A 24,876-nucleotide genomic window follows, 5' to 3' on the forward strand; every position below is an offset into this window, starting at 1 on the left:
GTTGATGACCACTGTTCAATCTCACCCAAACCTTGGCAAGCTGACTTGGGCATATCAAGGCCAGTGCTAGGGGCAACCAAAAGGTGTAAAGGTGCCAGATGTTGCATGGACATCCACCCAATGGAAGAGATGACAGACCACTGGTGGAACCTGTAAGGGTCAGTGATGTGGAGAGGCCACCAATAGACCAGACATTGGACTCCAAAATGCCAGAGGATGCAGCTGGTGTAGCCAGGTGGCTCACTGGATGTAACATCACCAACACAGAGCGATGTTGAACAGACTCACCACAACAAGGCTTGAGATGGAACAAAGATGCAATTGTAGAGCATAAGGAAAGCTGCCAGTATGCTGTAATACTGAAAATGCATTTCGGGTGTGGCCCTTTATCAAATCAGGGATAGCCTGGAAAGTTTAAATAGGAGCTATAGCATGAAAATTAGGTCTTAAACGCACAAAACACCCTTTTGGCTCCCACATCACCAAGCACCATAACATTTTCTTTTGTATAAAATGAAAATGACCATCTTATAACAAGGCAGACAATAATTAATAAATAGTCAGACTTAAACTTAGAATTTAATACACAAAAATATAAAACTAAAAACAATAGTCAAAGAGTAAAAATCACCAAGCTAATATAATTTAAAATGCAGCTTTTTGGACTCATTATGCGCATACCATCACACCAAAAAAATTATGGCAATAGCCAAGGGTAATGGAAAAATAAAAAATAAAATTGGGAAAGGGGGCGTTAATACAAAAAAAAAAGTGAGGAGAAGAAGAAGCAAGGTGGTGGGGGGGGGGGGGGGGGGTAATAACAGATGGTAAGGGAAGAAAGAAAATATAAAGTCGCTAAATAAATAAAAATAAAATTAAAAAAGGGGGCGGCAATAACATATGGGAAAGAGGGGGTGTAAAAAAAAAAAAGTGATATGTATACAAGCATAAAGAAAACTTAAATGTGCTGTAGAGGGTCAGCCTGAGGCAGGGTTAAGAAGGGGTTAATCGAAAAGGCAGGTACTTCCCCTTCAGACCTGCTTATGTTCAGGTGTGCTGAAAGTGTCAGTGTGGAGCTATTTGAGTAGGAGAGAGAGACACAGCAGCACGCTGTGTGAAAAGGTCCATTGCTGGATGCGTGTAAAAAGGTCCACTACTGGATATTGTACCTGCTGGGTGAGCTTAACCATAGAAAGACTGTAGCTATTATCAGAGGCATGGACTTCTACCTGTAAACCTGTGTGCTGCTGAACTATACCTGTTTGCACAACCGTGTAACAAGACAAGTCTGTCTTGTCTTATGTTTATTTTGCCATTTTTGCTGAATAAAGCCACTTTATTTTACTGGACTGTCTTTGAGCCAGCTGTTCACCCCTCTGATCCCCTACAGTGCATTATATCCTAGGTCACAAGGTCTGAACTGCTATAGTCAGAATCACATGAGACATGGAAAGAAAGGCAAGACAGCAGCTAACTGGAGGAACTGCATCATAGATTGGTGTGTACTTCTAGTTCCTCATTTAACCCGTTAGGGGACATGCTGGACAATTTGTATATCCAAAAAGTCTCCCTTCTGCACAACAAAGTTAATCTTTCATTGGCAGTGAGGGAGCCTTCTGGTGTACACTCAATGGCTGTTACAAATAGTTTTCTAATGTCCATCTTATGATGAATTTTAAAGTCCTGAGGTACACTGTGTTCATCACAGTCCTTTGAAATAAAATGACGATGTTCAACTATGCGTTTTCTGAGAATATGCATTGTACGTTTTACATAAGAGAGATTGCAAGGGCACCAAAACATATAAACAACATGCTCGGTCGAGCAATTCATAAATTGCTTGATGTCGTAGGTATTGCCTTCTCCATCAATAAAAGAAGTCTGCCCATATCTGAGGAACTGACAGGTAAGACAGCCTCTCTTCTTGCACTGAAAAGAGACAGTCTTACTGTCAAAATAAGAGCGTATATCCATGGACCTCCTATTACATGTGCTCTTGAGTTTACTAGGTGCTATGATGTTTTTTGCTGTGCGTGCTCTCTTAAAGGTAATTTGAAGTGCTGAGGGAAGATTAGGACCTAACTTGGGATCCATTTGAAGGATGTGCCAATGTTTTTAATGATTTTGATAATAGCAACTGTTAAACCCTTTTATGAATCTGATGTTAGAGACTGAGCTTCTAAAAACTTTTTAAAAGCTTCCTTAATTAACATCTCGGGATATCCTCTCTCCTAGAACAGTTCCTGCGCAGCCTTTGGAACTGCCCTGGGTGAATGTGTTTTTTCCACGCAGAATGGTGGCAGCTAGAAAAATTAAGATAGGAGTTCCCACTAGTGGCTTTACAGTAAGTTTTAGTTAATCACTCCTCCTTCATGAAACAATTCAAGATCTAAAAAGACCAAAGATAAGGGGTAAAGCACATGTGTAAATTTTAGACCTAGGTCATTGCAGTTACAGTGTCTAACAAAGGCTGCAAAATCTTCCTGGATACCACTCCATATGAGAAGAATGTCGTCAATGAAGCGACCAAAAAAATCCAATGTACCTAGTATAGGGGTTGTGACTCTAGATATAGCGTTCTTTCCAAAAATCCATTGTAACATTTGCGCAAGAGGGAGCAAAACTAGCTCCTATTGCGGTACCATTGATTTGAAGATAGAACTTGTCTTGAAACACAAAATAGTTGCGTTCCAAGCAAAACTTGGTGGCATCTATTAAGAACTGGGCTTGTCTGTGGTTCATGTTGGTATCTGTAAATAAAATGTGCTGGAGAGCTGTAAGAGCTGGAGGTATACAAGGAGCACACATCCAAAGAAGCCCACTTGTAGTCATCCTCCCATCTGTAGTGTTTCAAAATGTCAATGACATGGCCAGAGTCCTTGATAAAAGCAGGTAGTTGTGTGACAATGGGTTGTAAGAAAAAGTCCACATAGACAGAAATACCTGATGTAAAGCTGTCAGTGCTGGCCACAATGGGTCTCCCTGGGGGTTATCAACTGATTTATGGATCTTTGACAAGTAGTAGAAGTATGGGGTGCTACACACTGGTGGTAATAGAAATAATTTTTCTTTCTTGTCTAGCACCCCATCTAAAAATGCCTCTTCCACCAAAGATCTTACTAAGGACTGATAAGTAGGTAAGGGATCATTTGCAATGGTTTTGTATGTATTAACATTGGACAATAGTCGGTGGGCCTCATTCAGATAATCAACCATGTTTTAGATGACTAAGACACCCCCCTTGTCTGCTTGTTTTACTACTATTCTGTTGTTACACTCTAATGCCACGTGCACACGATCGGATTTTCCGCCAAAAAAAACTTGTATTTTTGTTCGAAGGTTCTTGGCTCAAACTTGTCTTGCATGTGACATATGATGCAACGCGTCGGGTGGATCTAATGACGTTACGTTCGGAGCCTTCTGAGAACACAGCAAGCAGGGAGGCTTGTGTGGGGAACGCCTTCTCTCCAGATGATTGTTTGAAAGTGCTACTTGTCAGCCAGGTTATGTGAGTGTAATCGGTGTGGTTGTAGCACACAGAATGTGTAATCATTGCGCAATGAAAGTTTTCCTCAACTTGGTCGAGGAAGATCCCAACAAATTGAACTGGGAGTCCTCTACTGACGATAACCTTACCTTTGAGGAAAGAAGAACATTAAAAGAACTGAGTGAAGCAGATCAGGTGATCGTTAAACAGAGTGATAAAGGTGGCAATATCATCCTCTTCTCTGTTGATTTGTATGAAGGGGAGGTATGACGCCTCCTAAGTGATGAATCTACCTACAAAAAACTACATTATGACCCCTTCCAGTCCCTAGTTGTACTTATCAATGAAAAATTACAGTGGGCATTTGAGGCACATTTGATTTCCAAGAAAGAACATGAATTTTTTAAAGTTGTTGACTTTAATAAGCTGACATTTTACATAATTCCCAAAATACATAAGAATAAACAAACACCTCCGGGAAGACCCATAGTATCGACCATACGGGGACCCCTGGAACATGTCGGGAAGTATATCAATACTCTGATCAAGGAGATGGTCTTGTCCTCAACCGGCTTTGTAAGAGACACGGGCGATGTTTTGGCTAAAATAGATGTCCTTGAATTCCCTGCCGATGCCCTCCTCTTGGGGATAGATGTTGAGTCACTTTATACATCGATTCCCTATGAGTGGGACATCTTGGCAGTTTACTATTTTTTGGACAAACTTTTTCCAGAGATGGGAGCCCAGAATGAATTTGTGATAGAGCTTTTGGAACTTGCACTCAATCACAATTTTTTCCAGTTCTCTGGGACATAATACCAGCAAATCTATGGGGGCCCCGTGGGCACCAGTCTATGCGTGTTTGCATCTGGGCTACTGGGAGGAGGAGGTAGTGTATGCTTCGCCAATGTACCTCGGCCATGCACTTTCCTGGCTGAGGTGCATCAATGATGTCCTGCGGGTGATGGCGGGGACTCGTGCTGAACTGGATATGTTTATAGTTGAACTTGAGAACAATACTCGGAACATACATTTAACGCAAGTCATTGATTCTCATCAGCTGTCCTTCCTGGATCTCTCCATCCCACTTGAGGATGGGAAATTGACTACTAGCACCTTTAGGAAGGAGACAGCAGCCAAAACACTACTGCAAGTCATTGATACGGGGTATTACCGGTTGGACAGTTAATGAGAATCCGGCAAAATTGTTCAAAAGATGAAGACTATCAATCCGAATCCAAACAACTGTATCAGTGGTTCAGGGAGAGGGGATATCCCCATTGCATGCTAAAGTGAGCCAAGAGCATTGCAGGTCAAAAAAAGCGATCAGAAAAAGATACAATGGGATACTATGGAGCCAGTGAGATTTATTACCCCATATGGAGCCCAGTGACACCAGGTACATTCAATTCTCAGTAAGCACTGGCCTGTCCTGATGCGAGCTGTTGACTCTGGGCAGGTTGTAGGAGAAAAACCCTCCATGGTAGCCAAATGAGCACAAAATCTCAATGACATATTGGTGCAGTCTGAGTTTGTGCGACCACAATCTAGAAGTTGGCTCACTGACCAGCCCAGGGTCAATGGAATTTTTCCATGTGGCCACTGTGGCACATGTAAATATGTGGATCAGAGACTTTTAGGAACTCGGATAATAGCCAAGGGTTCGAGATTAAGTCTTTTAGTAAACTGTTCCACAACAAAAATTCTGTACGTTTTGGAATGCCCATGTCATAAATTGTATGTAGGCAAAATGAAAAGACAGCTACGTGTGAGATTTGGGGAACATTTAAAAAGTAGGCTGAAGGAAGAGACACCTGTGGCCCAACATTTTATGAAATTCCATCAGGGCAAGACTGCAGGTCTTAAGGTGAAGGGCTTTTTTGCCCTTTCGCTATCAGACCGAAGGGGTGATTTTGACAACGTACTTTTGTGCTAAGAAAAAAGTTGGATTTTTAAGCTTGGCACCCTCCAGCCAAAAGGCCTCAACCATGAACTGAGCCTGAGTGTTTTTCTTGAACCCTAGAAATATTATGGGTGCTTGAGTTGATACCCTCATGGTATTTACTATAAGATTGGATTTAACCTCTTAGCTCAGGCTTTTACAATTGTCTGCATATTCTTATCTTTGATTTGTTCTTGATAAGTTGCTTTCCCTTCCCCCTCTCCCTTAGCCTCCCCTTTTCCCCTCCCTTCCCCCTCTTTTCCCCTTCTCCCCCCTCCCCCTTTTCCCTTCGCTCCCATCCCCTTCCATTCCCTTCCCTCTTCAATTCCCTCTTCCCATTCTCCCTTTCACCTTTCTCCATTTCCCCTTTTTCTTTTCACAGTTCTAATTCTTCTTTTTATTTCTTTCCTTGTTTTCCTTCTTCAACAGCCCCCCCCCCCCTTTTTTTTTTGTTTCATTTTATTTATCTTTATCTTTTCCTTTATCCGTTTCCCACTTTCCTCCTCCCCCTTGATGAGGGATGAAAATTCTAGATGGATTTTAATATGACCATCCCATGCTATGTAGTTCTTCTTTCTCTCCCCTTTTGATATGGGAAGGAATTTCTAGATATACTTTAATAGCACCATTCTATGCTATGAAGAGATGTTAATGGTTATGTGTACATTATCCTTATGTTGGGGTTATGGTTGCGGGTATTAGGGCTTCTTTGATTTAGCCCATCTCCATCCTTTAATACCAGCGAAGGGACTCCACTAATATATAACTTGCACCTTTTTTACCCTTCTTTTTAAATGCATTGCATTATTTACCCTGACCACTAGATGGCAGAAGACAAACCTTTGGCATGGACTAATGTGATTGGACATTGTCTGTTACTTAAGGAAAGATTGTTTTCCATGCCAATTAGTTCTGATGAAGTGCACGGAGGTGTACGAAATGTTAATGCGGGGTCACTCTGCAAGCACTTAGCGCACCTTTCAACCCAGCAATGAAAGGGATGAATCCCTTTAGGACTGGCAATTGATCCTACATTATTACAATCCACTCCACTGAAAGCAAAGTGATCCAGTCTCCTTGGCTTTTCGTTCAGCAAACCTGACCGATCATGTGACTGCTGATCACGTGGAAGGACTGGAGAAGCTCTCCACTGAGTACAGCAGCACGCCAGGACAGCAGCTATGTGAGCTATGTCAGAATCACTTGTGAATAGCGCTGATAAGCAGAAACAGCAGTGAGATAACAAACCTGAGAACTTTCAGCGATTAGAGTGGTGAGAGCCCAGCTGGGCAGCCCTTTTGTTTATCAATAACTCAGTATATTTGAATCCTGCTGTTTCCCCTTTTACTGTCTGACTGACATAAGCGGTGAATCTATTAAGCGCTCTGTCTGGTTTAACCTGCACTCATGGTATGAGATGTGTGTCTGAAAGAACTTTGACACTATAAAAAGCCATTCTATGCAGCTGGATACATTCGGTGTGAGAAGTGTGTCTGAAAGGAATTAGACACTGTGAAAAGCTGCTCCATACATTTGGATACATTCTTTATAAATAGAAATGCAACTGTTTCCAAATCTACTTAAATGCTTGGATGCTTTACACAGAACTCTGAGACTATGCTTCTTTGATAATAATATTGCTATCTTTGCACAAGAAACATATATGTATATTTTTTCTCTGGAAGAGTAATACCTATGGTGGCCATCTCTGGAAGTAGATTCTAATCCAAAAATTAGTACTTGGGTACTTGTGTAACTATTTCTGTGTGTGGATATGGTATTTTCCGGCGTATAAGATGACCTTTTACACCTAAATTACACAGCCAAAAAGTGGTGGTCGTCTTATACACCGGGTATGAAGTGGCCGCAATGGATTTCAGCCCGCCAGGTGCTCGATAATACTGTATACATACAGTATGGACCGCTCAGCCTATCCCGGCGGCCGATGCACTCTGTTGATGAATACAGAGCCTTGCTAAGCCTCCTCGGATTGGATTAACAACCTCTGCCAATCCGAGCAGGATACAGGATACAGTACAATGAGTCAGAGCGGCGCAGGCTGATGATGTCACAGCCTCTGCCAATCCGAGCAGGCTTTGTATCCATCAACAGATTAGTAAAATACATTGCCTGCCATGATTGGCTTAGCGGTGCATATTGTATACACACTGTATTCTGAAGTGTTCCTGGTGATACTGTACTAACACAGCATCATATACTGTGTACCTGGCATTCAACAAATTAACAAAGCATCCTGTACTGCACATCCAGCTCCAGATCTCCCCAAAAATAAAGGTATGATTTATGGTGCTTTGGAGGAGAGGATTCATTGTTGCTGCCTGCCAATTGTGGGATCTCTGGGACTTAGTTCACAAGTTTTTTCTGATGTTAAGTCTGATGTGTTTTTTTTTTTAAGTTTCTGATATTTCTTTTTAAATGGTGTTGCCTCCGAAGGGGGGTAGTCTTATATGGTGAGTAAAGCCCAAAACCTAAGTTTTCACTGGAAAAATAGAGGGTCGTCTTATACACCGGCAAATACGGTATATGTAAACCCACATTACAAATGAGTTAATTATGGACCGAATTATGCCGTCACTTTTATATGGGGTATAATGGATACATGGTGTGTGTTTTTTTCCTGTAGAAAGACCCTGCATTTTTAATCTTATAATGCTGCAGCATATTTTTATGGATTGCTATATTTAATGAGATATATTTACTAAAGGAAAACCACTTTGCACTGCAAGTGCACTTGGAAGTAAAGTCGCTCTAAATCTAAGGGGTAGATCTGAAATTAGTGAAGCTCTGCTGATTTTATCATCCAATCAAGTGCAAGCTAAAATGCTGTTTTTTATTTTCCTCGCATTTCCCCCTCGGATCTACAGCGATTTTACTTCCAAGTGCACTTGCAGTGTAAAGTGGATTTTCCTTTAGTAAATAACCACCATAGTGTTAAATAGGATTTACTATATTCCTTTTTGCATACACTAGTTATATTGTGTATGTGGCCCCTCCCCCAACGTTTCAATAAAGCCAATGTTTTACTCTGTATCAAAAGCCGTGGTTGATTCTTCCCTTTTTTGCTTTCATGGGACTCCCTTGTCCCTAATTTTCTATTACATAGTGCTTTTTGCTTATGCGGTAGGTATCCCGTCTTTTATTTGACAAATCTTTATCTAGGTGAAGGTGTATTCTAGGACAATTTTTAGATTTTTTTTTGTAGTGCAAGTGCCTGCCTGAATGCTTTCAAATGGTACTGTTTCAAGTTTTGTTCTCCTATTATCTTGATAAGTAATTGCAGAATGTAAAAATGTGCTTCAATTTGGACAGTGTGTATTGATATTTTTGGATTCTTACCAGTCCAGTGGGCTTCCAATAGTGTAAGTAAGGAGGGCCTGACCAAAGTAGCACACATTATTTATGCATTCAGCTCCCAATGAAGTGGAGAGGGTTACCTGTCCAAAACATCTACCCCCCACCATAACATTTTTACAATGGGCCATCAGAGGGGGTGAGGAATCTGATAAGTGGACCTTATACTTTTGTCTTTAAATGCTCATTTCAGTTATACTTATGTTGGGCAAGAATGTTTGTGTCTAATCTGCTTGCAATTTTATTTGCAAAAGTACTCTTTTTTTTTTTTGTTTGACTCCACAGTTTCCTTTAACCACTTTCAGACCGGACCAATTTGCTGGTCAAAGACCAGACCACTTTTTGCGATTCGGCACTGCGTCGCTTTAACTGACAATTGCGCGGTCGTGCGACGTGGCTCCCAAACTAAATTAACGTCCTTTTTTTCCCACAAATAGAGCTTTCTTTTGGTGGTATTTGATCACCTCTGCGGTTTTTATTTTTGCGCTATAAACAAAAATAGAGCGATAATTTTGAAAAAAACGCATTATTTTTTACTTTTTGTAATAATAAATATCCCCCAAAAATATATAAAAAAACATTTTTTTCCCTCAGTTTAGGCCGATACGTATTCTTCTACATATTTTTGGTAAAAAAAAATCGCAATAAGCGATTATTGATTGGTTTGCGCAAAAGTTATAGCATTTACAAAATAGGGATAGTTTTATAGCATTTTTATTAATAATTTTTTATTATTTTTTTTTTTACTAGTAATGGCGGCGATCTGCGATTTTTTTATTGTGACTGCGACATTGTGGGGGACCCATCGGACATTTTTGACACATATTTGGGACCATTGTCATTTATACAGTAATCACTGCTATATAAATGCAGTGATTCCTGTGTAAATGACACTGGCAGTGAAAGGGTTAACCAGTGGGTGGCAGTGTAGGGGTTAAGTGTTCCTAGGGGTGTGTTACTAACTGTGGGGGGGTTGGGCTTTCATTTAGTGTACACTGATCTCTGCTCCAATCACATGGAGCAGAGATCAGCGTCACTAGTTGCTAGGCAGAATGGAAAAATGTTGTTTATACAGCATTTCCTCCATTCGGCCGCTCCGTGACACGATCGCGGGGATGCCCGCGGCGATCGAGTCCGCGGGTCCCGCGACCGGACTCACGGGGGTCCCGACCAGCGCAGGAGCGTGCCGCCGGCGGCGCGCTCCCGATGGCACGGCGGCAACGAATATTGGACGTACATGTACACCAATATGCCTGCCCGTGCCATTCTGTCGACGTACATCGTCGTGCGCTGGTCGGGAAGTGGTTAAACTCACAGGAATGGCAGACTGTGGCCTCTCAATTCGACCAGCAGTGGGACTTTCCCAACTGTTGTGGTGCAATAGATGGGAAGCATGTCCTGATCGTCCCATTCCCCAACTTGGGGCTATACTACTTCAATTACAAGGGGTACAGTAGTATTGTTGGCGGTGGTGTTGGCGACTTATGAGTTCCTTTATCTGGATGTGGGGAAGAATGGCCCTATGTCTGATGGAGGAGTCATCACCCAGACAGAATTTTACAGGCGTCTCCAGAATGGCAGCTTGGGGTTGCCACCTCCAGTGGATAATGTGGCAGGCATCCCATTAGTTTTTGTGGTGGATGAGGCCTTTGTGCTGGGGGAGCATTTGATGATGCCGTTCCCCATGAGGACCCTGACCCCGGAGCAGAGGGTTTTTAATTACTGGCTGGCCCGTGCCAGAAGGGTGGCATAATGGCCAGCCGGTTCCTGCTTTTCCAGATAGCCATCAACATGGCTGAATACAAACTCAACCATATCATTATGAGCTGCTGCATTCTTCATGATTTCCTGAGGAAGAATGCAGCTATCTGGCCTCAGTTGCAATTCAGGCAACTCACCGGCACAAACAATGACAACGCTTGATACTGGCCGTCCTGGCTTGTCCCCCCAAAGCGACTGCAAAGTACAGCAAAGCTATGTGTAGTACTTCGTGAATAGGGAGCAATTGATTTACCAGAGAATCTGGAAGCTCTTTAAAATAAATTTATTTTTAAAAACTAAACTCATATGTTTTTTTTTTTTTTTTTATTTCATAATCTTTATTCATTTTCAACATTCTTTTACATAATAAAAGCAAGAAAAACATTCTCTATAGCATGTGTAGCACTTATTTCACATTTACAAATACAGTAATACTTTAGTGAGTAATAAAAACCTTTAGAAAACATTCCTATCCATGATGTGTCAATATTTCTTCTATCTAACCCCTCTTTTCACTCATTGCTCATATATTCCTCCTTCCCCTCCTACTTCCTCTCTCCCTACCCAGCTTTCACCTCTCCCATACCTCATTCTGGGTATCTCATTCTATCCAGCCAGGGTTTCCACATCTTTTTAAATTCTTTATAATTTCCTCTCCTCAAATATATCACCCTCTCCTTCCATATTGTCTCCATAATTGCTATCTGCCAGTCCGCTACTGAAGGGGCATTTTTTGCTTGCCACCTTTGAGCTAACAATTTTCTTGCCTGAAACAGACATCTCAGTATTGCTTTACTGGTATGTCGCGATCTCCCTATTGCTTCACCCAGGCCCAGCACACATATCCTGGGATCCCCCCTGATCGTTACACCAAATGTTTCATTCAAGGTGGTAACAATCTCTGACCAGTAGCGAAACAATTTTGGGCATCGCCAGAACATGTGAGCTAGGTCTCCAGACTCTTGACATCTAGCGCACTTATCATCTGCTCTACGTCCGAAACTAAACAGTCTTTTTGGTGTATAATAGGCCCTATGCAGCAGCATTAAGTGTGACATCTTCTGGGCAGGCGAAACTGAGATTGAGTAACCATCCTCCAGTATTTTCCTCCACTGTTCATCCGTAAATATTCCCAACTCCTCCTCCCATTTCCTTCTGCATTTGAACCCTTCTGGGCTTCCTATACTTCCTTCGCATATAACTGGATATACATCCGCTATAAATCCTTTTGTCCTCACTGGGGCATTTAATCTGCTAAAAATAGGGGAGTTATTCCACACAGGACCTTGCCTATTAAATTGTTTCCCTAGGGCATGTCTAATTTGAAGGTATTTATAAAATGATTGTTTTGATATATCAAACTCTGATCTTAAAGCGCTAAATGTTTTTAATATTTTCCCTGTATATAACTGGGCCAACTTATTTATCCCTTTGACTTCCCAATCTTTATATACCCCTATTTCTTCCATTTCCTGCAGGTTCCGGTTATCCCACAATGGGGTGTACTGAGTTAAGCCTCCCAGGCCTTTAATCGCCTTAACTGCCTTCCACACCTTTACTACTAATTTTATTGTGGGTATTTTTTTTTTGGGAAATGAGTTTGCCTCCAGAGCTTCTACCATATTCTTATGGGGTGTCTCCATTAATATTAAGGCCCTATTAATTCCTCCACCCATCTCCTCACTCATATCCAAGTGTTGTAATTGAGCAGCTAAAAAGTAGCTCCTTGGATGTGGAACTGCCATTCCTCCTTTTCTTGTAGGTGATTGCAAAGTTTGTAGCGCTATCCTGGATACTCCCCCTTTCCATATAAGTTCTCGGAATAATACCTCTATTTTCCTAAACCACATTATGTCTACCCAAATCGGGGAGTTATGTAACACATACAATAACTGAGGCATCCATACCATTTTAATCAAGTTACATCTCCCTGCATTCGATAATGGGAGTCTTTTCCAGATTTCGATTTTCTTTTTGAATTTAGCTATTAATGGAACCAAATTATCATTTATATATTTATTAGGATCTCTTTGTATGTGTATCCCCAGATATTTCATGCGCTCCACAACTTCCAGCTGCGCGCCTGTCCCTGGGCTTTGGGCCCTACTTTTATCCAATGGCATAAGAACTGATTTTTCCCAGTTTATCTCCAGGCCTGAGAACCTCCCGAAATCTGTAATAAGTTTCATCCCTTGTCTGAGGGACTGCTCTGTGTCCCCCAGAAAAAGGAGAATATCGTCCGCGTATAGCGCTATCCTCTCTTCCCTCATCCTCCTTTGAAAACCGACCATATTCCTACTAGATCTAATTGCAATAGCTAATGGTTCTATTGCCAGGGCAAAGATCAGGGGTGACAGAGGGCACCCCTGTCTTGTCCCCCTCTCTAGGAAAATCCTATCTGAATATTCATTATTGACCCTAATTCTAGCACTAGGGCCGTTGTACAGAGTTTTTACCCATGCAATAAAATTAGGGCCGAACCCAAATTCCCCCAGTACCCGCCAGATATAGGGCCATTCTAAACTATCAAAGGCTTTGATTACATCTAAAGCCATTATTGCCTCATTACCATCATTCTCTATAGGTACCTGCATATTAAGATATAATCTTCTTATGTTCGTACTTGTAGTTCTACCTGGGATAAAACCTGTTTGGTCGGGATGTATCAGCCTGGAAATAATTTTATTCAATCTAATGGCTAATACTTTGGCCAATATTTTAGTGTCCGCACAGAGAAGGGAGATAGGTCGATAGGACTGAGTTTCCAATGGGTCCTTCCCTTCCTTGTGTAAGACTATTATTGTTGCCTCCGTCATTGACGTCGGCAATCTCCCCTCCTTTTTTGCCCAATTAAATACTTTAAGGAGCTCTGGAAGCAATATTTTACTGTAGTATTTATAAGTTTCCGCAGGAAGACCATCTGGTCCTGGGGATTTCTTATTGGCCATTTCTGCTACTGCGCACTGAATTTCCTCTATTGTTAATGGGGCTTCCATTATCTCACTCTCCTCCTTTGTTAGGGACGGCATTTTGATATTCGAAAAGAACCTATCCATATCCTCGCCAACCTCTGTCCCCCAAGAGGAATACAGTTTGGCATAGAATACCCTAAAGGTATCAGTAATCACTGAGCTCTGTGCTGATATTTCTCCATTCTCAGTCCTTATCACTGGGACAGTGGATGGCGAGGAGTTGCTTCTTACAATCTGTGCCAACATCTTTCCTACTTTTTCCCCTTCCCCATATTCCACTTGTTTCTGGAACAATCTTTTATTCTCTATTTTCCTAGTAACCACTACCTTATGTTCCTGTTGTTTCTCTAACCATATTTTTTTTTTCTCTGGGGTAGGGTTTTCTATATATGCTCTCTCTGCTATTACTAAATCCCTTTTGACCCTATTCTCACATTCATTAGATGTTTTCTTAACATTCGCTACCTGTTGAATGAGAATACCCCTAAGATAGGCCTTCAATGCGTCCCATATTACTCCTACTTCTGCAGACCCACTGTTAAACTCCATAAACTCTGCCACTCTACACAGCACCCTCTCGGGGTCTCCTATTAACTCAAACCACACTGGATTCATATTCCATACTCTTGGGGGCTTTATCCCCCCTAGATTTATCGATACTGTCACGAGCGAGTGATCTGACACCCCTCTAGGTTGATAAACTATTTCCCTTACTACACGGCTCGCCTCCTCATTCCCGAGGACTAAATCTATCCTTGAGAGTGAGGAGTATGAACTAGAGAAACATGAGTATTGCAACTGGTCCGGGTTGCGCATTCTCCATATATCAGACAGGCCCCCCTCCAGCAAAAATCGAGACAGCCGGGTCTCAGCCTCCGTTTGCATATATATTCCTGGCGGAAACCTATCCTGGCTTTTATTTATAACCTCATTAAAGTCTCCCATTACTATAACAGGAATCCCCGATTTGTCCGCTATAAATTCCATCAAACAATATAAAACTTCCATTTTAAATGGAGGGGGAATGTAAACATTTGCAAAAACGTACTCCTGATTTTCAATTACACAGTGTAAAAAAATAAACCGCCCTTCTTTATCTATATTGATCTGCCGACAGGAGAACACCACCTCACTACTTACCAGCACAGCCACTCCCCTCGAATAAGAGGTGTGGACTGAATGGTACTGGACTTGAAATTTCCTACTCTGACTTTTTGATATGGTTTCTTTAATTAGGTGTGTCTCCTGTAGGCAGATCAATCCTACCCTACACCTTTCCAGGGCGTCAAACACTACTGCTCTTTTTACAGAAGCTCCCAGCCCTCGGACATTCCAAGAGCCAATATTCAAAACTCTAGACTGCATGACTCTAGGAAGTGCGGAAAAAGAGTAAAGAAGAGCGAAAAAGGAATAAAACCTGGAGGCACAAAATTAGCATTTAAATTCTCTGACTTCCCTGACGATGAGCAGAAATAATCCCTGCTTCTCTCCCTATAATTCATGCCAAGGAGGAGAATGCAAGGGGGGGATGTAAAAAGGAAAGTGAATATTTTGATAAAATTATACAATCTTTTATACTTCGTGTTGTAAACCCTTCCCAATCTCCTCTTGTGAGCATGAGATCCAAACCTTCTATCTATACACACCATTTCCCCGTGTTTACTCATTACTTTTAAATTATCATCTATAACTGTGCAAATATTACCCTTTTCCTTTTCCTGAATTTTATATGTTCCCATTTTCCCTGTTCCCTCCCCCCTACCCTCTCCATACCTATCAAGGTTACCCCTAGGGGCTTTTTCCGTGACCACTACACTCCCACATACACCCACATGCACCCCCCACCCCCCTCCTACTCTCATGCTTCCGTCCCCACCCACCTCCCACCCCCCCTAATACTCAACAACCTCCCCCTTTGACCCTCCCCTTTCTCATACATAAATTCTTACTATACTGTGTGTCATTCTCTACACCCTGACTTCAGGTATATCATCTTCCCTTTCTTCATTTACAGTGCGCCCGTTACACCCCCCCTTTGCTGATCTTCCCCTCTCCCGGAGAAAAAAAAAAAAAAGAGAGAGGGAAAAAAACAAAAAAAAAACAAAGGGGAAAGAATGAATGAAAAGGGGGTCATACACATACATATATGAAAAAGAAAAGCACATCACTTCTTCAATAACTGATCTCCCTTCTCCTGCATCCATGCTTCTACCCTTGCCGGACTGTCAAAAAATAAGGTCTCTCCTAGTGCTACTACCCGTAACGGATAGAGCAAAGCATATGTAACGTCCAATTTTTGAAGTCTGCGCTTGACCTCTATAAACTCTGCTCTGCGCTTCTGCAGATCAGGGGAAAAGTCAGAGTAAAACGAAATTTTAGCGCCCTTATAGATGACACTCCCCATCTCCCGGGCCCTCCGGAGCAGCACAACCTTATCCCGGAAATTCAAAAATTTAATTAATACAGATCTAGGCTGACCCCCCCCCGGTGCATGATTCTAAGCGGGACTCTGTGTGCCCTTTCTATAGAAAATTGTTGGGAGAAAGTCTCTCTGCCAAACACTTCAACCAGCCATTTTTCCAGAAATTCAGCTGTGTCAGAGCCTTCGCACTTCTCGGGGAGGCCTACCAGTCTTATATTGTCCCTGCGAAGTCTGTTTTCCAATTCATCCAATTTCCCTTCATATTTACCCATCTGTATTTTTAAATCTTTGACCTCTTGGTTTAATGGATACACCTCATCTTCAATCTGAGAAATTCTACCTTCTGCTGCTGTTAATCTGTCAACCGTTAACTGAAGTTCCTGCCGTATAAAGGCCAGCTCTTCTTTAATACTTCTTGTTTGATCACATAGCTCTAATAATGACTGTTTACAAACATTAACAGCCCCAAGGACCTCCTTCAGCGTCGGCTCTTCTTCACCATTTATTACGGGTGTCTGCATGGGATTTATCTCCGATCTTCCAGTTGCTCCCACATTTTTATTATTTATATGTTTTACGCCTGCTTGTGTCAGCTGCCCTTGACTCTTTCTGTCCGTTGGGGGTTTCACTTGACTCCCTTGCCCCCCCTTAGTTGGCGTGTTGTCGGGGGTATGAGCATGGGCATATTTTTCCAACTTGGCCGCTGCAGCTATCCCAGCTGTTGCTGCAGTGGCCTGGGGGTCTTTTTCTTTGTCCTTAGCTGATCTCAGTGATTGTGCCCCCACATTTTCCTGCCTGACATGCTCCTCCCCTCTCCTCCGTGCAGACATCGCTCAGATCCGCAGGTGTCCCGCAAAAAAAAAAAATTTGAAATGGGGGGTAAATTTCCCTGGGCCAGGGCAAAAAATATTTTTTTTCTCTTTTTTTCTTTTCTTTTTTCCCCCAGTCAGTTTGAGCTACTCCACAGTTGCTCCAGGACTTGAAAGTGAACCAGTCCCTTATTTATAAAAGGCAGGCGGCAGCTAGGTTTCCAATATATATAAATATTACTTTCTTATTGTAACACTTTTTCCAAGGGTGATACAGCATTCCCAGCAACTCAACTCTTACTTCTCCTTTAGTTCAACTCAGAAAAGGGGCAATGGTGGGGGGAACTGACATAAAGAAAAATGTCTCTCCACAGTCCATGCATAATACAATAACTATGCCTTTAAATATCTTCGCTGTACCTGGCAATGGCTGTGATCCTTCCCCAGACTCAATGCTGTGGCTCCACTCCCGAACGGGTCTCGCGGGACTTCACCTCCAGGAGCTGGGAGTCCTCTCCTCCGTACTCCGTCCTCCACACACCGTCCCCGGAGTACTCGAGAGACCCCACCGCTCCGCCGCAATCCTCCTCTCGCCGGGCACCACGCTCCACTGGGCTCCACAGATCCCCCAGGTACACCAAGCCCGTCTATGCTTCTCCGCTGGGGAAATCGAGTAGGGGTGTCACGGGCGCCGCTGATACAAGCTTACATCAGCGCGCAGAGAGCACACATCTCTCTCACTCCTCACACCACGCTACCGCTGCCATCACCATCCGGTCACGCCCCCACTATGACTAAACTCATATGTCATTTGATTTACTGCTTGTGTTTCTTATCTGTCTCCTAGGTTCTCCAATGGACTTTTATTTTTGGCTATTTTCTTCAATAGTGCAAAGGTAACTTATTTGATACATGATACATGAGGTGACAACCTCTTCTTCAGCTAACTATTATGTTATGTTGTGCTGTGGGTCTGCTACACACACACACAATGTTTTTGTTGTTAACCCCTTCCCGCCGAGCGTACGCAGATCTGCGTACTCGGCTTCCGGGGGGTATACCGGGATGATGCCCGCACCTGCAGGCATCATCCCGGTACCGTTTTTTACAGCGGGCGATTGGCTTTCCAGGCATAACAACCGATGCGGCTAAAAGCCGCTCGGCTGTTATGCCGAAGGAGTGGGAGGGGACGTCCCCCCTCCCGCCGCCTCTCGCCGCTGTTACCGGTGCTCCCGCTCGATCGGGAGCACCGATTCCCTGTCCGACGCCTCCGGCTGCTGCGGAGGAACTGGAACGAAGCCGTAATCGGCTTCGTTCCAGTCTCCTCATCGTAAACACGGAAGCGACGTCATGACGTCACTTCCTGTTTACTCGGCTGCCAATGGCGCCGGTTTTAAAAAAATATCCGGTATTCAGAATCGCCGTTTTCGGCGATCTGAATACATTGAAGTGTAAAGGAGGGGTGGGGGGTCTTTTAGACCCCCGATCCCTCCATAAAGAGTACCTGTCACCACCTATTACTGTCACAAGGGATGTTTACATTCCTTGTGACAGCAATAAAAGTGATCAAATTTTTATTTATTTTTTTAAAACAATTTAGTCGTTTTAAAATAAATAAAATAAATAAAAAAATAAAAAAAAAAATTTTAAAGCGCCCGCCGTCCCCGCGAGCTCGCGAAGCAAAGAAAACGCATACGGAAGTCGCGCCCGCGTATGTAAACGGTGTTCAAATCACACATGTGAGGTATCGCCGCGATCGTCAGAGCGAGAGCAATAATTTGAGCAGTAGACCTCCTCTGTAACGCTAACCTGGTAACCGTAAAAAATTTTTAAAGCGTCGCCTATTGAGATTTTTAGGTACCGTACTTTGTCGTCAATCTACAAGTGCGCGCAATTATAAAGTGTGACATGTTTGGTATCTATTTACTCGGCGTAACATTATCTTTCACATTACGCAAAAAAATTGGGCTAATTTTACTGTTTCGGTTTTTTTTTATTCATGAAAGTGTCCCTTTTCCCAAAAAGTTGCGTTTAAAACACCACTGCGCAAATACCGTGTGACATAAAATATTGCAACAATCGCCGTTTTATTCTCTAGAGCCTCTGCTAAAAAAATATATATAATGTTTGGGGGTTCCAAGTAATTTTCTAGCAAAAAATATGGATTTTAACTTGTAAACACCAAATTCCAAAAATAGGCTTAGTCATGAAAGGGTTAATGTATGTAATGCATTAATGATAAAAATAATCATCCTTTTCAGCTCCATGAATTATTTACTTGTAGTCCCTAAAATGGCCTGATTTTGGCAAATTTTTCAGCACAGTGGGGATTATTTACTAAAGGCTAATCCACTTTGCACTACAATTGCACAGCAAGTGCACTTGTAGTGCAAAGTGGATTTGATTTAGTAAATACCCCCCATTGTCACTGTAACTACACCAACTTACTAAAAAAAAATGGTATTGAGCATTGAAAGCAGAAGCCACACATTGTTGAGTATAAAACATTTCACTCCAAGCACATTCACATGTGCATTATAAATTTATTTTAACAAACAAACATCTTTGGTGTATAACATGTATGTTTGATAGTATATAGCCTTTTTTGTGACTAAACAGGCATGTTTAAAACCATAACATACACATCCCCAACTCAGGAACTTACAAAGTTCAACTTTGATAAAGTGAAGGCCATATGAGACATTAGTATGTCAAAACTGTGTTGATTTTGCCTTCATCGGATGGGGTGATCTCACCCCTGTAAAAGCCACATTTTGAAGATGCACACAAATTGGGACTCAAAATTTACATTTCCCTCATGATCCCATGCCTAAAATGTGTGTCTTTTCCCTACATCTATTTAGATAAAGCCACAAAACACACAGTGTGTCAACATGTGCTATCTGCCATCATGGGATATCCATGTACTTTTGTGGGTGCAACCCCTTCATCCAAACTAAAGTAGGTGAGAGGAAGGGGTTGCACCCCCGAAACACGTCCATTGATCTCCCATGATGTGAGCTAGCACATGTGGATACACTGGGCCTTATTTCAGAAAGGACAATCCACTTTGCCCTACAAGTGCACTTTCAAGTTGTTTTGCTTTTTAGAAATAAGCCACAGTGTGTCAACATGTGCTAGCTCCCATCATAGGGGATTAATGAACGTGATTCGGGAGTGCAACCCCTTCCTCTCCCCTACTTTAGTTTTGAGGAAAGGGTTAAACCCACAAAACGCAAACATTGATATCCCGTGGTGGCAGATAGCACATGTTGACACACTGTGTGTATCTTCAAAATTTGGCTTTGCAATTGATTTAAAACTTTTAAAAAATGGAAAACAATAGCGACAAATTTTTAATTTTTTTGGGGGGTTTTAGATTTTGCATAAAACATCAATGCTGTTGGTCAGTCTTTTTTGAACATCATTGATATTTTGCTTGACCTTTTCTAAATCCTGATTGCACACCACTATCTCACTGATGAGTACTTGTGCACTTGCACTGTTGAAGTGAGTTTCTTCTTCCACAACATCCACATCACCTAAAAATAAAAAAACATACCATGTATTATAAATATGCAGGCACACATCTATTACCTGAAGCTGTGGTCCTGTTGTGGACACCATTTCAACCACTTCCTGAACCTCTGCATCCACATCCTCAGGTTGTGTGCTGAGTTCCCTTTCTTCAGGAGATGTGGGGTTTATGGTGACCTCATATCTCACAATTCTTTTCTCCCCTATGTGAATGCATAAATGGTATACTTAGGAGACCAATATTTTAGGTTAAAAATAGTAATATGTAACATTGCTTGGAAGTGTCGTCCAATTGTCTGTTCCAAGCTTAAGACATGATTTTTTTCCCTTACAAAAACTGGAATATTTAGCTGTTTTGTGCAACTTTCACAAATGGTGAGACCCCTAGTATCCACTGGAACACCTGCGTGGGACACCATACAAAGGTTGTTATGGTGTCCCACACTAGTGTTCCTGCATCCAGATGTGTAAACAGCTGCTGAGTGTCCTCTCCTTACAATGAATCAAGTTGTCATTTCATTCTAGTTTCAAACACATCTAGACAACAATGGAATAAACGTATTTTAATAAAAATATGCATGATTAAATATAGTTAACATGCATCTGCCAAAAATGTATTAGTGGTTGAACCAACAATGTTTAATAGGTACGATTATACTGTGCCCACGAACCTCAAACTTGGCATTTTAAATTGTACATCAGTAAATAAAAGCACATGTACCAGCACAAAAGTACTAATACAAATAGGAACACTACTTATTTTTTTGCAGCACTTTCTTGATCCTTCTATACTGATCCTTCTCCCTCAATTTCAGGTCTGACCAGCGTTTCCTCAGTTGCTCCTTGGGTCGTCGTACCCCAAAAGTCCTGTGCAGACTTCTCACAACTTTAGTCATGATCTTGACCTTTCTCACATTTGGGTTTCTGTATGGTCCATGATTCCCATCCTAGTCTGTCCTCTTCAAGATGTCCACCATCTCTTCAAAGGACATATTTGAGGCCTTATATCTCCTCCTGGATGTGGAACAGCCTTGCTCCGGGCTTTCCTCATCATCGCTGAGAACAGCACACACCTGCTGTGTCTCCGCCATGTGCTCTCCCACTTCCCCGAAGGAGAAGAGGCGGGGAATACAATAGAAAGAAGGACAGGGGCAGAGTTTGATGCATGCGCAGTGTATATAAAGCATAACACATGGGCAATGTATGTACGATCTGTGAGCGGAGGACGGAGGATTGTTAGCGCCGATCGTTCAAACAAAGGTACAGTTGTAACTTGGAGCATCAGTGGTTAGTGGCCTATACTGCCTAGAGATTGAGGCCTATATTGGGATAAGATTAGGAGAGTTTAGCCTGACATTAGGGTGTGTCTTGTGTTGTGTCTTGCAGATAAAATGGTGGATAAATTCCTAGACCCTGACTTCCTGCCCAACTTCACAGATAAGTACAGGGGCTGCCATGTCTCTGGCAAGTCCAATGCAGGGACTACTCAAACAAGCAAAAGAGGAAGGCAGCGCTGGATAAACTGTTGGAATAGGTGAAGCCGATGTATCCCACAGCAGACATCAACTATTTGAAGGCCAAATTGGTAGCCTGAGGAGCACATATAATAGAGAGTGCAAAAAGGTCCAAGATTTCCAGAGATCCAGAGCAGCAGCAGATGACGTATATGTCCCCAGGCTGTGTTACTATGACAAACTGCGTTTTTTGTCCGACCAGACGGGACCCAGGCCATCACTATCAACACTTCCTTCAACACTTCCTTCCACATCAGCTAATTCTCCTGAAGTCCAACCTGAGCCTTCCACCCAGGAAGAAGATGTGGAGGAGCCCAGCTTGACCCAAGAATAGCATTGTTGAACATATTTCTTATCAAAAATTGAATAATGTTAACTAGATGTTATTGATCACTAATTTCTGATTTAACAAAGAGTTTTACATATCAATAGACAGTAGTAGCCAAAAATGATTGGGACAAGAATGAAAAATGCTGGGGTCAGAATGATAGTCTTTTCTATTTGTTAACATCCAATGTGCAACAGTCCTGAGCCCAAAATTGTGTGTGATTGATGACCAAAAACAAAAGACTGTGTACCATTTTCATACATGGGAAAGTCTCAGCCAGGAGGAGGCTGTGGCAAGCAGCCTGACAGAATCCCAGGTTCCTCCCCTCGGCCCTCCAACCAAAAGGACCAGGAAGGAGATATTGCTAAGTGACACTTTTTGGGGACTAGTGACACCAATACAGTGATGAGTGTTAATAAAAATGCACTGACACTGTATAAATGACACCAACAGGGAAAGGATTAACATTAGGGGCAAAAAAAAAGTTAAAAGTGTTCCCTATGTGTGCTTTCTAACTGCAGAAACATGAGATCTCCCTTTTTCATTCTGGCAGAACAGCAGTCTGCCTTGTTTACATGTCTACGGACGATCGCCGGATTCCCAGTAGTCATTGCGGCCACTTGACCCACTGATTAGCTCCCTCTGTGTCCCATCACGCGTGGCCCAAGAGCACAAGAAAATAATCACATACAGGTATGCGATTTGGTGCTAAAGGGCCGCCCTGCTGCAGTAAATGTATGTGGCGTGGTCCTTAAAAGATTAAAAACTGTGTGCAAGTGTACCTAGAAGATTTGATGCTGTTTATAAGGCTCGTCACACCAAATATTGATTTGATTTGGATTTCTCTTCTGTTCATTTACTTTCCATTCAGTAATTAATAAAAAACTACTTTTATATACATTACTATTTCTAAAAGAATTCTTGATTTACACCATTTTTTCACACCCGCATAAAACTTTTGCACAATAGTGTAATGTTGTGCAATTCACATTCACACTTACAAAAGTGTGTTACCATGCAGGTTGCCATGCATATATATAAAGTCAAGAAGAACTTTATACTGAAAACTCTTCCTAAGAAATAATTTTTTCAGCGTTGGAATCCCTGATGTGTAATGAAAAAAAAAAGGATTATAGCAATCTTACAATGCTATCCTATTTCCTATGGCTAAACTTAAGGATTAAATTCATCCAATCCACTATTTATTTTCAATAAATAGTGCCACAATCTCATTTTACATGAAATGCACCTGGTCAATTACTTCAGAACAATACATCTCTTAAACCAAATGGTCTACCTAGTGAAATGTGGTAATCTAATATGGCAAAGAAAGACACTACAGAAGTGCCAATTTAATGATTAGACCAGAACAAGGGATTAAGCACTTAAAAACTAGAATCCTGCTGCAAGCATGGGAAAACATTTCATAATGGTTCAGCCTGAAGACTTAAAAGGCTTACTGCTGAAAATATAATAAGAAAGGTAATATTTAGGCAGTATGATAACATAAAAAGAGTGTTTCTAAGTCCAAAGTCACATACATTTCTTAGAAGTATAAGTGTGTACAATGCTACTCTTTTAGCAAAGACCATCCTTGGCAATTGTTTACTGATATTTATAATGCTAATAGTTTCAACACATGGTTGAATTTGATGGCACTTACAGTGGATGGTATTGCATTTAAAAGGTATAGAGCCACAGGATCTGCAGCGTCAATCATGACATACTCAGAATATGAAACATTATTTAAAGATATGCACTCTCCATAAACTTATCAGAAAACTCACAGATAAACTCGATAACAGCATGGATAAAATAAAATCTGAGTCATGTTGGTGTCTCTCCTCCATTGGAAACTGTCAGAGGCACTACAAATCCAATTGCAAGTAACTCACCAGTAACTTTTCCAGCTATATATTTCTCTTCGAAGGTAACACTTCCAAATTAGCAAATGTTTTACCTATCATATTGTGTAGCCAGTAGTGAAGTGAAGACAGAAAGAAGGGCAATGGTTCAGAATGTGGCAGAACAAAAAGCAAAAGCAGCTTGTTTGTTCACACATTTAGTACTATCTGGATGATATAATTTCAAGAAGTATAGAATATACAAAACATTTAGAAAATATGAAAAGAGTGCATGCCTTATGCAATACTAATGATGTTTTAGATTTAAGTTATCCACAGAATACCTAAAACAAAGGCCCCATCCCTTCACATTAAAACAGAGAATCCTAGAATTCTGTCAACAGCTGGGGAGTGTTAGGATATGCAAAAGGATTACTGGAGACAGCCAATAGTATGAACTCTCCTAATGACAGTAATAGGTGAAGTACCCAGTAGGGACCTAGTAACTGCTGCATTAGGTAAATCGCTGGATCTCCACTGATACAGATGTTACTAGGTCCCTATATGGTATATCACCTATTACTATCATTGGGAGAGCTCATAATGGAGCTCCTGTAATCCTTGTGCATACCCCTAAACTCCCAGGCTGACAGGATTGTGTGGATTCTATGTGAAGGAATGGGCCTTTGTTTTTCATGTTTATAGCTGATTTGATTACCATATACCCCTTGATATTGAAATGTGTTGAAGCAGCTTACATGGAGTCATCTACTTTGTATAATGAGATATGTTTGGATGCTTTGGGATGTTGGCACCCATGAATATGCCGCTATCCTGGTATTTTTGCTATTGTTCAGGGTTAGCTTTCAGATGCAGACTAGAAAATGC

General features: G+C 41.7%; 1 long non-coding RNA gene across 1 annotated transcript; it reads left to right on the forward strand.

Moving 5' to 3' along the window:
- Nucleotides 1-984: 984 nt before the first annotated feature.
- LOC143940093 (uncharacterized) lies at nt 985-23,044 on the forward strand. Its single transcript, XR_013263824.1, has 3 exons — nt 985-1,176; nt 17,613-17,661; nt 21,689-23,044. It is a non-coding gene; the product is annotated as an uncharacterized LOC143940093 (long non-coding RNA).
- Nucleotides 23,045-24,876: the final 1,832 nt, after the last annotated feature.

Source organism: Lithobates pipiens, unplaced genomic scaffold (assembly GCF_037356315.1).
Source record: "Lithobates pipiens isolate NorthernLeopardFrog02 unplaced genomic scaffold, aLitPip1_a1.2 Scaffold_3, whole genome shotgun sequence".
Taxonomy (NCBI): Eukaryota; Metazoa; Chordata; class Amphibia; order Anura; family Ranidae; genus Lithobates; species Lithobates pipiens.